The 17,582-nt window shown below is 46.6% G+C and overlaps 1 protein-coding gene across 2 annotated transcripts in view; it reads left to right on the top strand.

The window, feature by feature from the left end:
• Positions 1–17,582, top strand: part of LOC147900184 (uncharacterized) — a 108,048-nt gene that overhangs the window by 22,242 nt on the left and 68,224 nt on the right. The gene's annotated exons all lie outside the window — the stretch shown is intronic.

Genomic DNA, 17,582 nt, shown 5'->3' with positions numbered 1-17,582 from the left:
ACATATCACTGGACCAACACCTACAAGTCACAAGTCGCAAGTCACAAGAACACACAGGTCTATCCCCATAGTAGACAGAGGGGTACACACAGGTCTCTCCATACTCTCTCCTTGGCGAGCTCGTAGCTCCAGCCTCTATCTCTTCTCACACTCTCCTTCCAATGCCAAACGCCGAATGCTCAATCCCAATCTCTCCTCCCCTCTCCACCTCTCCTTCATCCTCATCCCCTTGCCTTGGAGGGTCCCCTCTTCGATAAGAATCTCTCCCCTTTCTCCAGATTGGTCATCCTCCTATCTTCTTACCTGTTGAGGATAGCCGTTGCGCCGCTGGCTCTCTTGATGGCTCCAGTGACTTCCTACTCCCTGACTCGCTAGCCTCTTCTAGCCAGGGTGGTGTAAATACTCCATGTGCAGGTGAGCTGGATCACCGTACCATTGAATCACAGTACCATCGTGTAATTGTAAATACTCATGACTGCTCCATGTGCTAAGCTCACTCTCCATGTGCGCAGCTCTCGATGAGATCGCCTTCGGCATGGTACTCCTGGTTGACCTGTGGTTGACATATGTCGACATGTGTCGACGCATGGTCGCCTCAGATAGTACTCCTGGATGAACCTGTGTGGTCAATCCCTCATGTCGTGTGGCTGACCTGTGTTGACACATGGCCAACATGTGGTCAATTCCTGTTGACATTATGTGGTTAACGCCTGAAGATAGCAACTGCATGGGGTGTCTCTATTGTAACAGTTTTCCCCGCCACTATCATTCACCGTCCCGGTGAATAGAAATGGAGGAGGGAAACTGTGAAAAGAAAAAAGAAATTACAAACCATTGATATTGTGATGCAGTAGGAAAAGAAAATGTTACAGACCATGTGGCTAGCCGTGCAAGTAATACCAAAATTTGTATTAAAATGAAATTGTGAAAATAGAATGCCACTTGATGAGATACAGCATGGAAAATTGCACAAAACTGAGTACATAATGAGAATAGGACACCGTGATATTTACAATGAGAGCCAATCGGCCTGTCAAAAATCTAACAGTGCAAAAAAAACCAAAAAACCCATGTATCAAATTAGTGAGGGAGGTCCTTAGTAGCCTTCTCCTCTGCCGCCTTCACCTATGCCTTTCTCTGCTGCAGTTGTATGTAGCTATGTAGCCTTTTCCTTAGTGCCCCAGTCGTATGTAGCTCTGGATTGTGTGTTTCCTCCTAAGCCTCAATTGTGTCCATCACGTTTCTCAGATCTTCATATTTGGTCTTATACCGGTGGTATCACTGGTAGTAATGATCCTTTTGCCCTTGCAAGGTGGAATGGGGAGTTTGAAGGCTGGTCAACTGAGTCCGAAGGTTTGTGAACTCTTCCTCCATGGATAAACGCTTCCCTTCCAATTCAGCCACCCGAGAATCTGATTTTTCTTTGGCAAGCTGTGATGACGAGGAGTCCTTTAACTGTGTGATCTCCTGCTGAAATCTGGTTACCTTTGTGAGATGCTGGCTTCACAAAGTTGCGGCTGCGTCCAGTTGCCATTTCTGCTTCCCATTCCTGCTTGTGGATGAGGTGGCGATCTTCAAGGGCAGCCTGCTGAATGTTCCAAGCGATGTCATGCTCATGAATAGCTGATTCCTTCTCTTTTTCCAGATCTCCTCATGCTGCTGAAGTGTCACCTTCGTGGCGCGCTGTTGGGCTGCTTGAGCTCTCTCAAACTCTAACTTCAAGTGTTGTTGCTGGGAGAGGACTTATGAGCATAACCTGTGGAATTGAAGATGGCTGTCCCCAGTTGCGTGAAAGTGTCATGCATGATACGCTGAGCGAGATGTAGGGACCTCTTCATCCAGGCGTACCGATCGCTGTAATTCAGCCTGTCAGCCAAATTGATCACGCCCCCCAACTCCTCAAACATGTCAGGGAGAGCGCCCTCTTTCTCCGTAGATAGGCTGTCTGTAGGTGCCAATTGATCTAAGCCCACAAAACATGTTGGGGCCCTGGAGGTCTTCTTGTTCTGTGTGAGGCATTCTTGCAAAGGAATGGTGAAGATTTGATCCACGTCCTCCTCCTCCCCACATACCGGTGAGCGTTTCTTGTGAAGTATAGATAGTAGTTTTCTATAATCTTCATTCTGCTGGTCCACAAGAGAAACATTTGAAAGCGATGGGCCTGATGAAGCAGTTATGTAAGCTGTCAACATATCATTCTGATGGAGGGGTGGGCAAATCATTGGACTTGGGCAACTTCCCTCCCTCAAATACCTTCTTTGTTGGTGTTGCTGGAGGATCTCCCGGTGAGGGGCTCCCACTCCTGTCTTTGCTCTTGTCTCTCCCACTTCTGTCTCTGCTCCTCTCTCTGCTCCGTGGAGGTCGTGGGGCGGTCGAAATGTGAAGTACTCTCGGAGACGCCTACGCAAGCCCCTGAGAAAGCCCATGGGAGTCAGGTCGCAGAGTAAGATTCAGATCCAACACATAGTCGGAGGCTGCCTGAACTGTGGTGATGACTGCATCAGTGAAAGTGGTGGCGAGGGAAGATGGAACAACTGCAGTCCGTTGCGATGGTCACAGAAATACACTTTTTGAGGAAGGCACTGGTACAACACCCATCGTCACTGGTACAACATGGGGTATACCTAATGCAACCACACCCACTAAAACTCTGGAGGTCCCTGGGGAAGCCTGGACAATTGTGATTGATGGAGATGCAAGTTCGGTCATGAACGAAGTCACTGATGGAGATGCAAGACATGTCACTGATGCGGAGATACTGAACCAGAGGCCACCACTGTTGGGGAACCTGGAATAGAATGTACTGATGAGATGTGTTGAACAGCTCCGGGGCAGGTTGGATCAGGTTGCGCTCGCTGAGACGCCCTCCTTGTCGAAAGATGAGAGGATGCAAGAACTAGTGACTCGATGTGAGGTGGCAAAAAAGGGAGGGTGGGAAGACGGAGGTATGTGGACACGAGACTGGGAGTGAACATATGACGGGAATTTAAGAATCCACATGTACCTGTTGCAAAGTCATAAGATTGAATAAACGCAGTATACATTTGGATGTCCGCGGGGGGAAGTGTCACACTGTCAAACTCCGTGAGGGATATGCGGGCTACCTCATCAGGAGACAAAACGCTAGACAGCTTGAGCATGGGATCAAGGAAAGGTTTGAAAACAACCCAAAGTTATCGAGGAGGATGAAGTAGGGGCTGGAAGGTCGCCGGTTGTACTTTGTTGGGACAAATAACCACCACCGGTACTGTGCCCACTGGATTCCTTGGATGTTGACTTGATAGTACCTGTGGGGGGCAAATAGTCAGAGCCTCCATGATCTGAATTAGAGGAACTCGAAACAGGGGATAGCTCCTCATCTGATATGATAGTGATCTTGTTGGAGGGAGGTGAATCTGCAGCTGCTCGAGAGCGTTTGGAGGTGCCTTGTGGGGTAGACCCAGCCTAAGCCGAATGAAAGTCCACAAAGAGTGTCGCGAGGTAATTTAGGTTTGAACTTGTGGCGAGGGGCACGGGCATGCATGAACGATGGCGTCGAATGGAGATGCAAAGAATGAGGAGAGGGTGTTGATGTCGAAGGAGAGAATCCTCTACAAGAAGAGCCACCAACGCAGGCCCAGTTGCTAAAAGGGCATGATTTAACCCGGGAGAGGGGGTTGACAGGATGCCTGGAGAGCCGAGAGGGGGCCGCATAGAGGGAGAGTGGCATAGGTAGCCCAGAGGGGGCGGGTGTAGAGGTAGAGCGAGGGGGCGGATGTAGAGGTATAGGGAGGGAGGGGTGACAAGGGGGGAGGGGGAGGGGGCGAGTACAAGGAGAGGGGGTGACGTAGAGGGAGCCCGGAGGGGGGGCGTAGGTAATTGGGAGAAGGGGTGTAGATAGTCGGGAGGGGGGCGGGGGGTGTTGACATAGAGGGAGGGGGTGGATACAAGGAAAGGGGAGAGGGGTTGACGTAGAGGGAGCCGGGAGAGGCGGGGCGTAGGTAGTCGGGAGGGGGGAGTAGACGTAGAGGGAGGGGGAGGGTACAAGGAGAGAGGAGAGGGGGTGACGTACAGGGTGTAGGGAGAGGGGGGACATATGTAGCCGGGAGGGGGGGGGAGTGGACGTAGAGGGAGGGGGTGGGTACAAGGAGAGAGGAGAGGGGGTGACGTAGAGGTTGTAGGGAGCGGGGAGCAGGGTGTAGGCTGCGTAGAAGCTGTAGGGAGGGAGGAGAGGGAGGTGCGTTGAGGGAGGGGGAGGCTGCTGGAGAGGGAGTTGACAATGGAGGGGGAGAGCTGGCTGCTAAGAGAGAGCTTGTGAGGGAGAGTGGCTGATGGGCAGAAGCGATGGAAGGAAGGGTGCAGGAGGGAGTGATGCTTGTATGCAACCAAGAGGGGGCGCCAGTAGGAGCAACGAGAAGGAAGTAGGAGGTGAATAAACTTAGGAGAAAACATGCCAAACGTGGCTGGAGTGCTAGGGGTAGGGTCAAATATAGCAAGGTGACATGGGGTGGAAAGGGAAGAATTTTGTAAGAGAGGTGGGGGCTTGGGGGTGGACAGAGGGTGGAAAGGGAAGGTGTTTGTAAGAGAGGTAAGGGGTGGACAGAGGGTGGAAAGGGAATGAGTTTGTAAGAGAGAGATAGGGGGTGGACAAAGGGTGGAAAGAGAAGGGTTTTGTAAGAAAGAGGTAGAGGTGGACAGAGGGTGGAAAGAGAAGGTGTTTGTAAGAGAGGTGGAGGTGGACATAGGGTGGAAAGGGAAGGAGTTTTTAAGAGAGAGGTAGGGGGTGGACATAGGGTGGAAAGAGAAGGTGTTTGTAAGAGAGAGGTAAGGGGTGGACATAGGGTGCAAAGAGAACGTGTTTGTAAAAGAGAGGTGGGGGGTTGGACATAGGGTGGAAAGAGAAGGGGTTTGTAAGAGAGAGGTGGAGGTTGGACATAGGGTGGAAAGAGGAGGAGTTTGTAAGAGAGGTGGGGGGTGGACAGAGGGTGGAAAGAGAAGGGGTTTGTAAGAGAGGTGGGAGTGGACAGAGGGTGGAAAGAGAAGGGGTTTGTAAGAAAGAGGTGGGGGTGAGACATAATGTGGAAAGAGAAGGGGTTTGTAAGAGAGAGCTGGGGGTTGGACATAGGGTGGTTAGAGAAGGGGTTTGTAAGAGAGAGCTCCTATTAAGAGGGAAAAGATGACACTCAAAAAGGTAATTCCCTCTAGAAAGAGAAGGTGATGCTTGTGTGAAAAGTGATTACTCTGTTATAGAGAGAGTGACCAAGGTGGAAATGGGAGTTGCTAGTTAGAGAGAGAAGGTGACACGGGGTGGGGTGAAAAGGGGAGTCCGCACCCAAGAGAGATTCCACACGGGAGTGGAAAGGGGAGGCCTCACTTAGAGAGAGAAAGCGACACAGGATGAAAAGGGGAGGCCTCAATTAGAGAGAGAAAGTGACATCAGTTGAAAAGGGGAGGTCTCACTGAGAGAGAGAAAGTGGCACAGGATGAAAAATGGAGGCCTTAGAGAGAGAAAGTGACACCGGTGGAAAGAGGAGGATCCATGTAGAGAGAGAAAATGGCATCGGGGTGGAAAGAGGACCCATGTAGAGAGAGAAAGTGGCACCAGGTGGAAAGAGGAGGACCCATGTAGAGAGAGAAAGTGACACCGGGGTGGAAAGAGGAGGACCCATGTAGAGAGAGAAAGTGGCATTGAGTGGAAAGAGGACCCATGTAGAGAGAGAAAGTGGCACCGGGGTGGAAAGAGAAGGACCCATGTAGAGGGTTGGAAAGAGAAGGATTTTATTAGAGAGAGAAAATGGCATCGGGTAGAACGAGACAGTGTCACTGGGGAGGGAGAGGGCAAGAGTGTATATACAAGGGCTAGGAGGGTGTTTTCTCATTGAACATGGTACCTCTTGACTCGAGACCCATTCACTAACCACTTACAAACTTAGGTTTGTGTTTGAGAAACTTATTGGAATACAATCACCAACTTTGAAATCCCTCTTCTTGAGGTTCCGGTCATGCCATGCTTTCTGTTGTTTCTGCCACACTTCTTGAGCGAAGACTGCTTCACGTTGATGCTTTGCTAGTGCCTTGAAATCCCACAAGCGTTCCATTGTGCAGGCTTCAAAGTTGTCATTTTTGTCCGGAAGCACTCCTTGGGTGTCAAGATGAAATTCATAAGGCATGACAGCCTCCAACCCATAGACCAGCTTGAAGGGTGAATACCCAGTACTCACCTTGTAAGCCGTTCGATAGGCGAATAAAGCAGCTGCAAGTATGTCATTTCAATCTGCTAAACAATTGAGGTAAAGACAATGCATGATCCCGCACATTGTTTGATTTGAGCTCTCACTAGACCATTGGCACGTGGGTAAAAGGGAGATGAAAATTTGTGAACTATTTGTAACATGTGAACCAGGGCAGCAATGGTGTCATTGAGGAAGTGAGATCCTCTATCACTCATCAACTCAATAGGACAGCCAAACCGAGAGATGATCTGGTCATATAGAAATGTGGCTACCACCTGGACTGTACAGTTTTTGATTGCCTTGGCTTGACCCATTTGGTTCCACAGTTGGTGGCAAGCAGAGCATACTTGTTCCCTCGGCGTGTGGTAGGAGAGATGGGCCCAATGAAATCTAATCCCCGACGATAGAAGGGGGGCACCGGAGTGAATGGTTTGAGAGGAAGGTACTCGCGCCTTGTAGGCTTGGGGCCTGCTCGTTGACATGAATCACATCAGGTCACATGAGCATGGTAGTCGGGGAAGAGCTTGGGCCACCAAAACCCCGCATGCATGATCTTCCTAGCAGTAGCATTAGAGGCCATATGTCCTCCACCTATGCCAACGTGTGCCTCTTCAAGAATGGATTGTGTCTTGTGGGAAAGTGTGATTCATGCGGTATGGACCTTTAACCATAGGCTCTGCATCCGGATATAAGTCGATGTGATGCTCCATGAAATCAGCGGGCACCCCCTTCAGATCCTTGTAGAACTAGGCAAATACATCCACAAATTCTTTAAAAAGATCTATCAATGCAGCTAGAAGATAGACATGTTCTATTACAAATCTTTACTATCCTAGTCTCTTGTTCAGATCACGGGAGTAGCACCTTGATCTTCCTCCCAGCCAAACTGCCAAAGCTTCACAACAAGAGAGAGAGAGCAATCTCTAAATCACGTAAATCCTCAAATTCTCCACTATCTCTCACTAGCCTTGACAGACCCCAATTCTCTAGATAGATCTAGATGCCACATGTCATCCATATAGGGCCTTTCTAATGCAACATTTCACCCCTCTCTTGGGATGCATTTAATTCCTTGCCCCTAGGCACATTCTTTGCACTAGGCCCTTGGTCTCAGATCTATCTAGTCTGGTGCTATCAGCCCTCACCTAGGACCTTGACATTGATCCCTCCCGATCATTTACATAAAGCGCAAACACATATATTACAAAGATAGATCCTATAAGGGAAATGTCGACTGATTCTTCCGAGGTCATGCTACCTCGGCTAGAGCGTAACATTCCTTCCCTCTTCAGACATCAGCGTCCTCGATGATAAAGTCTGGGAACATTCTCCGCAACTGATATACGGATTCCCAGGTAGCTTCGGATAGAGGCTGACCATGCCATGCAACCAACACCGTGGGTATCTTCCGATTTCGTATTTGCATTGTTCCTCGGTCCAGGATTCTTGTTGGTTTGCGCCTTGCAATATCCTCTATCTCCTGAAACAAAACCACACCTTCGATTAGTGAGTCACCAGTATGTAAAAATTTCTTTAAACGTGAAACATGAAAAACCGGGTGCACCTTACACCCCTGTGGCAATTCTAATTTATAGGCTACACTGCCTATTCTCTTTAGAATTAACCACGGCCCACAGTATCGAGGTGATAACTTAGCACACTCTCCTGAAGTCAATGACTTCGAGTGCGAAGGAATTCTGAGAAAAACTTTTTCTCCTTCTTCAAATACTCTTATAGACCGATTTTCATCCGCATACACCTTGGCTCTATCCATAGCCTGGCGGATGTTAGCTCTCGCAAGTGCTAGCATCTCCCGCATCTGAACTACAAAGTTCGCGGCACTAGGCACTTTCTGAGGTACTCCAACTATAGTTGGATTGGCTGGCCTATAACCATAGTTCAGTTCAAACGGACTGAACCCAGTAGATGAATGCTTCCTATCATTGTAGGCAAACTCCAACAATGGCAACCACTTGTCCCATGTATGTTGCCTCAATGACACATATGCCCTCAGCATATCCTCTAAAGTCTGGTTGACTCTCTCCGTCTGACCATCCGTCTCAGGATGATCCCCACTACTCATTCCCAACTCAGTCCTTAGTGTCTCAAATACCGCTGTCCAAAAGTGACCGGTAAATCTGACATCTCTGTCTGACACTATGGATCTAGGCAATCCATGCAGACGAAATATATGTCTAATGAACAAATCCGCTACTTGCGGGGCACTAACAGACTCTCTAGTCGGAATGAAGTGAGCCATCTTGGTTAGACGATCAACCACCACAAGGATAGAATTATACCCTCCTTGTGTTACAGGTAGCCCTACAATAAAATCCATGGAAATGCTCTCCCACTTGCTTAGTGGTATTTCCAAGGGCTGTAAAAGTCCGGGTGGCTTCACCCGCTCGGCCTTACTTACCTGACACGAGAAACACCGTGTCACATATTCATGAATATGCTTTTTCATCTTTGGCCAAAAGAAATCTCGCTTCACGAGATCATAGGTCTTCTCGACTCCTGGATGTCCCGCACACGGGCTATCATGGCACTGTCGAATGACTCTCTGCCTGAGATCATTCTGACCAGGTACTACAACCTTGCCATTTCTAACTAGCATACCATCCCTTATGGTATATCTTGCATAAGTTTGGCCTTTTCTGGATGCCAGGTCATCCTTTTCATTTTCCCCGGGTTTTAATACATGAGCCTTAGGCCATAAGCTCTGGACAAACTCGTCCACCTTTTGAGTTTCTCTTATCTCGGTCATTAGAGCACTCTCTAATACCGTGAAACTCAGGTTGTGCATAATGCGAGACAACGCATCAGCTACCTTATTGTCTTTTCCTCTTCGGTACCGAATCGTTAGATTAAACTCCTGCATGAGCTCTGCCCACCTAGCTTGGCAGCCCCTCAAGTCAGGCTGTTTACAGAAATGTTTCAGAGTATCATGATCCACATCCACATAAAACTCTGAACCATACAGATAATGCCTCCATGTTTTCAAAGCATGGATAACAGCATACAACTCCAATTCATGAGTTGGCCAATTCCTTTGAGAGGGAGAAAGCTTCTTGCTTTCAAAGGCTACTGGCCTTCCCTCTTGAAGGAGGACTGCTCCTACCGCAATGCCACTTGCATCGGTTTCTAGGAACAACGGTTTCTGGGGATCAACTATTTTTAACACCGGTCCTGAGACCACAGCTTGTTTTATGGTGTTAAAACTTTCCTGTTGATTCTGTCCCCAAACAAAAGGTACTTTATCTGAGGTCAGGTCAGTCAATGGCGATACTATTCCGGAATATCCTTTGATATGCCTTCTATAAAACTGGACAAATCCCAAGAATGATCGCAACGCGGTCAGACTCTGAGGGATTGGCCAAGTTAGTATCGCAGCCACTTTCTTCGGATCCATTTCTACCCCCTGTGGAGTAATTATGAACCCTAAGTACTCAAGTCTAACCATACACAGTATAGTTTTCTTTTTATTCACATAAAGACTGGCTTTCCTCAAAGTATTGAACACTATTCTTAAGTGTTCACGATGCTCAGTAACACTTTTACTGAATATCAGGATATCGTCAATGAAATGTACTACGAACTTTCCGATATACGGACGTAGTAAATCGTTCATAAGCATGACGAAGGTCGCTGGAGCATTGGTAAGTCCGAAGGGCATTACCAAAAACTCATAATGACCAAACCTGCTTCTAAAAGCGGTTTTATGCACATCCTCGGCTCTAATCCGGATCTGATGATAGCCGCACTTAAGATCTATCTTGCTGAAAATCACGGCTCCATGTAATGCATCTAGCAAATCATCAATCCGAGCCATCGGATACCTGTGCTTAACAGTGATATTATTCAATGCTCTGTAATCTATACAGAGGCGAAACGTATCATCCTTTTTCCTCTTTAATATCACTGGTGAAGCAAAAGGTGAGAAACTTGGTTGAATCTGCCCCAACTTGAGGTATTCTTCCAGTTGCCTACGCACCTCCGCTTCTTCAGTAAAACTCATTCTATAGGGAGGTCTATTTACAGGTTCTGCCCCCGGGATCAGTTCAATCTTATGCTGAACTTTCCGCTCTGGAGGTAACCCATAAGGTAGTTCATCCCTAAAGCATTCAGAGAACTCCTCTGTTATAAGATTAGCCAACTTGGCCATCTCATCACTTTGCGTAACATCAGTGCTAGTCGAAGAATCATTCACCAACTCTACCGATGCGGTGCAAAGGTATAAAAACTCTACTTGAGCCTTTCTGATTTCCATTACGGAAACCAACGGTCCCTGAGGTATATCTTTTCCACCTCGCAAGACATAAAGCACATCATTCATCTTGAATTGATATACGTGCTTTTTCCAATCAATGGCTGGATTCTTCCTAGAATGCCACGCCATTCCCAGGGCTATATCCGCATGAGCAAATCCTTCACCAGCTCACGCGATCCTCAGACGGATCCCTGCTCACGCGACGGGCTACCAACTGTCAACTAATTTCCTCGTTAGACCCCCAGGTGTCCGTCATGGTTTCGCTGCAGTCGCCCTGTACTTACTGTCAAAGCACCTATAACCCTTCCCTCGAAGTAATCCAGCACCCCGCCAATTCGTAGGTCCCCACGTTCCTGCGCTACGTCGTTCTGCGCCACCTACAAACTAACTTCGTCGAATCGCTCCAACAGCCCGTTCGTGGGTCCACGTGAGCGCCGCACTGTCGCAGACCTCGTCGTCACCAACTACCGTCCGTCGATTCTTTCTCTCCTTCCAACCTTCCGCTCTGATACCAACTATTACAAATCTTTACTATCCTAGTCTCTTGTTCAGATCACGGGAGTAGCACCTTGATCTTCATCCCAGCCAAACTGCCAAAGCTTCACAGCAAGAGAGAGAGAGCAATCTCTAAATCACGTAAATCCTCAAATTCTCCACTATCTCTCACTAGCCTTGACAGACCCCAATTCCCTAGATAGATCTAGATGCCACATGTCATCCATATAGGGCCTTTCTAATGCAACATTTCACCCCTCTCTTGGGATGCATTTAATTCCTTGCCCCTAGGCACATTCTTTGCACTAGGCCCTTGGTCTCAGATCTATCTAGTCTGGTGCTATCAGCCCTCACCTAGGACCTTGACATTGATCCCTCCCGATCATTTACATAAAGCGCAAACACATATATTACAAAGATAGATCCTATAAGGGAAATGTCGACTGATTCTTCCGAGGTCATGCTACCTCGGCTAGAGCGTAACATGTTCCCAGACCCAAGTGGCTACCTTCAAATGCCGGAGGGTTGGTCCTCAGTCCCAATGTTTAGGTACTACCAGTTGCGTGCCTCATTAACAGGGGCAATGCATTGGGATGTTGAGGTACTTGGCTCACCCGTTCTCAGTCCTGTATGTGTTGGAGTATCCTCAAGGGGAAAGTCCCCCTCCACTTCTCTCAACCAAGATGGGGGGTAAGTAACTGGTGGGTTCTTGGGCACGTGCACGGGCTGAGATGTAGAGTTAGTAGATGTTATAGATGTTGTATGCCTTCGACGCCTTGGTGCCTGTTTCAGCATGCCCCGGTAAGGTAAGCCTTCCACCTCATAATTGGTTTCAGTAAGGTCTTCAACTGAGGGTTGGTCAGCTTCTGATAAGTAAAGGTCAAGCAAAGTGAGATCGGCCATGTCCTCATCTCCGTATCCGGTATGCACCCTGGGTCCCCCCAAGACCTCACACTCTTGGTGGTTATTCTCCTCAAGTTCAGCAATGTCTGTGTCACTTTCTTCTAAATCACCATCACCATCAGTTTCTTCTTTATTAGTGTTACTGTCTTCTGTATGACCATCATTGTACTCAGCAGTACCATGGTTGTACTCCGTAGTACCATCATTGTACACTGGAGTACCATTGGTGGGTTGTGCAATACCGGCATTGTATACAGTAGATCCATCATTGTATGCTATAGTACCATCATCATTTTGACCAATGTCCTCCATGTCGGCCACTGGACAACCATCAGTGTTCATTGTAGTATCATCATTGTCCTTAGTACGATGAGTGGTGTCCACTGTAGTACCCCTAGTGACCATTCTCTTATACATGTGTGGACTATTGCAAAGACCAAAGGGCATCCTTTCGTAAACTAGTTCAACTAGACCCTGGTCATATGGTTCTTGCTGGTCTTCTGATACTGTAAGTAGGTGTTCTTCGGGATTTTCTTGTTGGCATAGTTCCACCATGTTGACGGCTAAGGAGCCCAGGGCTCCCATCCAATCTAAAATGACAGCTTCCTCGTCTTCTTGATCAGCCCGATCCAAGAAGTAGGTCGAACTTTCGAATCCTTCTAGGGTTGTCTCCTCATTGTTATCTTGGTCACCACTGTGACATGAAGTTGGGGGTAATAAACTTCACGCACCTCTTCACTTCCTGCAGCATTCGAACTGACTGCCAAAGATACTTATCATTGAGAATGAGACATTAGAAAGAAGCTTTTATGCCAAGATACCACACCATACTTTCCTCCCTTAGATGAGAATGAAGATGGTAACATCCCAAGTGATGTTGTAGTCAAGCATAGGGAGAAGGAAAGGATCAGCAGAGGCCATAATCTCAGCGAGCCGGTCTGCACCAAAGAGAAGAGCGATACGTTGTTAAAAGAAGATCTTGCGGCTCAACATGACATGAACTGATATATATCGAGGAGTTTGAAGGGGCTGATTAGGTCGGATGGGTAGATTCCGAGGAAACATTGCACCTCCTTCATAGACACCTTTATACTTAGCTCAAAACACTCTACAAACTGTCATTAGACACAGAGGCCTATAACTTTCAGTAGAGACATGATATCAAAGATTCAAGTACACAAAGAGATGCGCCTTGAGATGGGCTTCGCGCTGATATAAGTTTCATTGAAAACAGACAGACGGTTGAAGAGATATGGGCAGTTTACTGGAAGGGGGTAAAAACTGTCATGAAAACAGACTGTCAAACACAGAGACTCATAACTTTTTGCAGCAGTATTTGATTCAAGATCTGATTATATAGGAACATGCGCCTTGAAGAGAGCTTCGCGCTGATATAAATTTCATTACAATCGGACTACCGAGCAACAGGGGGTCAAACTGTCATGAAAACTACCCTCCACCCAGGCTAATTTCGCCTGAGCAGGATGCTCCCTCAAGACTCCACCTTCATCAACGATCCACCCCTCATAGATTTCACCTAGAAGAGGGGAAGAAGTTTGCATAGTGGCTCGGGAAACAAATGGACCATGTGTGCACAGTGAGCAGCCGAATAGAAAGAACTTTTAAGGCTTTGAAAGAAAGAAAAGGGAAGAGACACTCAAGAGAGAGAGAACCTGAAGTGACCTTCATTACAAATAGGGTGAGAATCCACCTCAACACTACAAACACAAGGGAGAAGAAGAGGTTTCATACATACAAGAGGGAGCGGAAGCTCCAAGACTACTCATAGAGAGAGAATAAACTAGAGAGAGAAGGACTCAAGAGTCTACATAAGAGAATATCTACAAGAGGAAGAGAAGCCTCATGGAAGAGGCTTGGGGAGACTAGAACTACAGCAACATAAGGCCTAATGGTAGAAGAGATTCTGATGAACAAGGGAGAGGAGGGCTCCTTTTATAGAGATTTTGTTACCCTCCTTCACCCATTTACAATTGCTGCCTGTAGATTCCTTTCCCCATCAATCACATAAGCACGTATGTCACCATCCATGTCCTTTTTGGCTACTCTTGCCATGTGTCCCATCAAAAGATGCTCAAGACTCTTAAAATATTGAGAAAGTCAAGAGTCTCCTCACATGGAACCCATAGGGACCCTCTCTTTTCCACATGTCCACATCCTCCTTATTCCACATAGGAGTTCTAGAAGGATTCTTCTTGACTTCACACTCCTCCACATGCCTTCCACACGCTTGGCATGTGATCTCTCTTATATTATTGGAACACATGGACATGAGCCCACCTCTTTATATGACTCACTCTTCCTATTTTCTAAAAAACTCATAATATCCCATACACAAATAACTCTCACCCCATACCAAGGTATTTATAATTCATACCTATGGTATTTACAATGAGCCATTCCACTCATCCTCTCAATCCCATACAATATCATAGAAAATAGAAATAAGTGAGAGCCGCTAGGCTATCACTTGATACTCAAACCCTTAGCATAGGCATCCTCCGGTCCTTCTATTCTTGCAACAGCTGTGCGAAGACTATGTATCTCCAATTCAATGGGTAAAATGGCTTCTATTCCATACACTAGTTGGAATGGTGTAAACCCAATAGCTAGCTTGTGTGTGGTTCTGTAAGCCCATAAAACTTCTGCCAAATGCCTATCCCAATGCCTTTTCTTGGTGTCAACAAGCTTTCCCATTGAATTGCACAACAATCCATTTGTTTTCTCAACCAAGCCATTACATTGGGGATAGTATGGCGTGGACATGCTATGATTTATCTTTAGCTTATGCACCACATCTTCAATTAGTTCATTTCTAAAAGAGGTTCCTCCATCAGTGAGAATTTCCAAAGGACAACCAAAGCGTGAACAAATTTGATCAAAGAGAAATTTTGCAACTGTGCTTGCCTTGCTATTGACTGTGGCCTTGGCCTCTGCCCATCGAGTCGCATAATCTGTGGCCACCAATAAATAATGCTTGCCCTGAGATGAGCGAGGGAGTGGTCCCACAAAGTCCAACCCCCACCTCTCAAATGGTCCATATGCTGGAATAGGCTTCAAGGGCCCAGGAATCAACTGTCGCCTTCCAAACTTTTGGCATACTTTACAACTTCGACACCATTCATATACATCCTTATGGAGGCGTGGCCAAAAGTATCCTGCATTAAGAATTCTCCTAGCTGTGCTTGCTGAAGCAAAATGACCAGAGCATTCATGACACATTTCTAGGATTCTCCTAGTCTCCATGGGATGGACCACCCGACGGAGCACCTTATCTTTTCCCAATTTATAAAGAATGTCATCAACAATAGTATAGGGACAAGCCTTCCTTACCAATCTCTGCTTCTGTTGTGGAGTTAACCCTTGAGGAAACATGCCTTCTTCCACATATTGCTGAACATCTTGCAGTTCTGGCCATCCAGTGTCTACCAAAGAAACCACCCCCCGGTCTTGTACTACAATGGCTTGAGTATCTAACTCATCTGCCCTTTGATTTTCTTTTCTGTTTATATGAACAAACTTGCAAAAATCAAACTGACTACATAGTGCCATAGCCTTTTGATTAAGCTCCTTCAAATGAGGACTTCTTGTCTGGTAATGCCCTTGCATTTGCTTTATAATAAGCTGAGAATCTCCTCTTACTTCCAATTCTTCAACTTGACTTTGAAGACAACCCTCCAAACCAAGAATCAAAGCATTATACTCAGCTGCATTGTTAGTTGTGATACCTGGAAGCTCTTGTCCTCTTGCCCATACCTCTTGACCTTCAGGATTCATCAAGACTATCCCCCCGGCTCCTTGTTGGCATGAAGGACTAAAAGCCCCATCAAAATACAAAACAAAAGCTGTCGGTGGTGTATCCCTTTCATCTTTAATGTTCTCCTTACATTTCTTTTCTTCTCCTAGATCCTCCCGTCCTGTGAGCAAATCTGCCGTAGTGGACCTAGTGGTATTTTCAGTGACAAAAGAGAAAGAGAACTCTTGAAGCTCTGACAACCATTTTGCAAATCTCCCCCCAGGATTAGGCTTGCGAACTAGATATGCTAATATAGACTGAGAGGTAAGGAAGAAAAATGGTCGAGGTAATAAATAGGAGCGAAACTTTCTGACGGAAAACACCAAAGAGAGAGCTTGCTGCTCCATTTCTTCATACCTTGTTTCCACATCTGTAAGCTGTCGGCTGGCATAATGGATGGGTTGCATTCTACCTGCCTCTCCTTTTTGTAGCAATACAGCACCAACTGAATGCAAAGATACACTTGGATTTACATAAAAGTCTTGAGACCAATCAGGAGGCTTCAATACTGGGCCCTTACTCATGGCCTCCTTAAGTTGCTGGAAAGACTCTTGTTGCTCCATACCCCATTGGAAAGAAACTCCTTTTCTTGTTAACAAGTTCATGGGATGCACTATCTCTGTGAAATCATCACAAAAGCGTTGATAATACTTGCTCTTTCCTAGAATTCTGCGAACACCAGTGACACTCTCAGGACTTGGCAATGCCATGATTGCTTGAACCTTGTCAGGATCCATTTGCAGGCCTTCTTGAGACACAATATGCCCTAACAAGACTACTTTTGTTTGAGCCAAATGACACTTGCTAGGATTTAGACACCCTTTTGCTTCATCAATCCTAGCTAAGGCCATCTTTAACTTCTCCATGTGATCTATGCGCCGAGAATAAATGCAAAAATCATCCAAAAACACCCGTATGAACTTTCCCAAGTAAGGCTCCAGGACTTGACTCATGAACCTTTGAAATGTAGCTGGTGCATTGGTCAACCCAAAAGGCATCACTCTGTAAGCAAAAACTTCCCAAGGTGTGACAAATGATGTTTTCTTTTGATCTTCCTCCCGAATACGAATTTGAAAGTATCCAGAATACCCATCACATACAGAATACATCTCATGCCCTGCTACTTGGTCTAGTATTTCATCTTGAAATGGCAAAGGAAAATGATCCCTCTTAGTGCATGCATTCAAAGGACGAAAGTCCACACAAACTCGCCACTTATTTCCTTTCTTTGGTGTGACAACTACAGGAGATATCCATTTTGAATCATCAACAGGAAAGATGAATCCCACCTCAAGTAGTTGTGTTACCTCTTTCTTTAGTGCCTCAACTTGGATCACCCCCAATCGCCTTAAGCGTTGCACAACTGGCTTGCTTTTTGGCTTCAACTCAATCTTGTGCTCCACAAGAGAGACTGGTCGAACCTGTGAATAGCTTGTTGCAAAGAGACATGGAAAATCATCTAGCATATCCAAGTACTGGAGCTTCTCACTACCTGATAGAGAATCACTAAGAAGCTCTTCATTGCGTTGGCGTCGTTTAGTGTGCTCCACATTCTCCACATGAAGTGTCTCTACAGGATCTTCTTCCACCACCACCTTGTTCCTTCCTGACTCATCCCGATCAGCACCAAGACAAAGACCAAAGGCCACTCCTTCCACCTCACCCTCTGAGTTGGACTCCTCGGAGCTACACCCTGTCTCTTCTTCTTCATCGGTTAAGTCAGAGCTTGAACTCTCTGATGTTGAAGACTCCTCCTTGACAACTTCCTTTTTGCGGCTTCTGATGTTGTAGCGCACCTTCTTATCATTTCCCTGCAGAATCAATTCTCCAGTATCCCACTTTTGAACAGCCTTCACCTTGCGTAGCCAAGGCCTTCCCAAAATCAATG

The sequence above is a fragment of the Dipteris shenzhenensis genome, chromosome 7 (genome assembly GCF_047967505.1).
Source record: "Dipteris shenzhenensis isolate YYH24624 ecotype China chromosome 7, Dip_SZ_1.0, whole genome shotgun sequence".
Taxonomy (NCBI): domain Eukaryota; kingdom Viridiplantae; phylum Streptophyta; class Polypodiopsida; order Gleicheniales; family Dipteridaceae; genus Dipteris; species Dipteris shenzhenensis.
The sequence above is the reverse complement of the archived record's forward strand: the minus strand, read 5'-3'. Positions and strand labels throughout refer to the sequence as shown.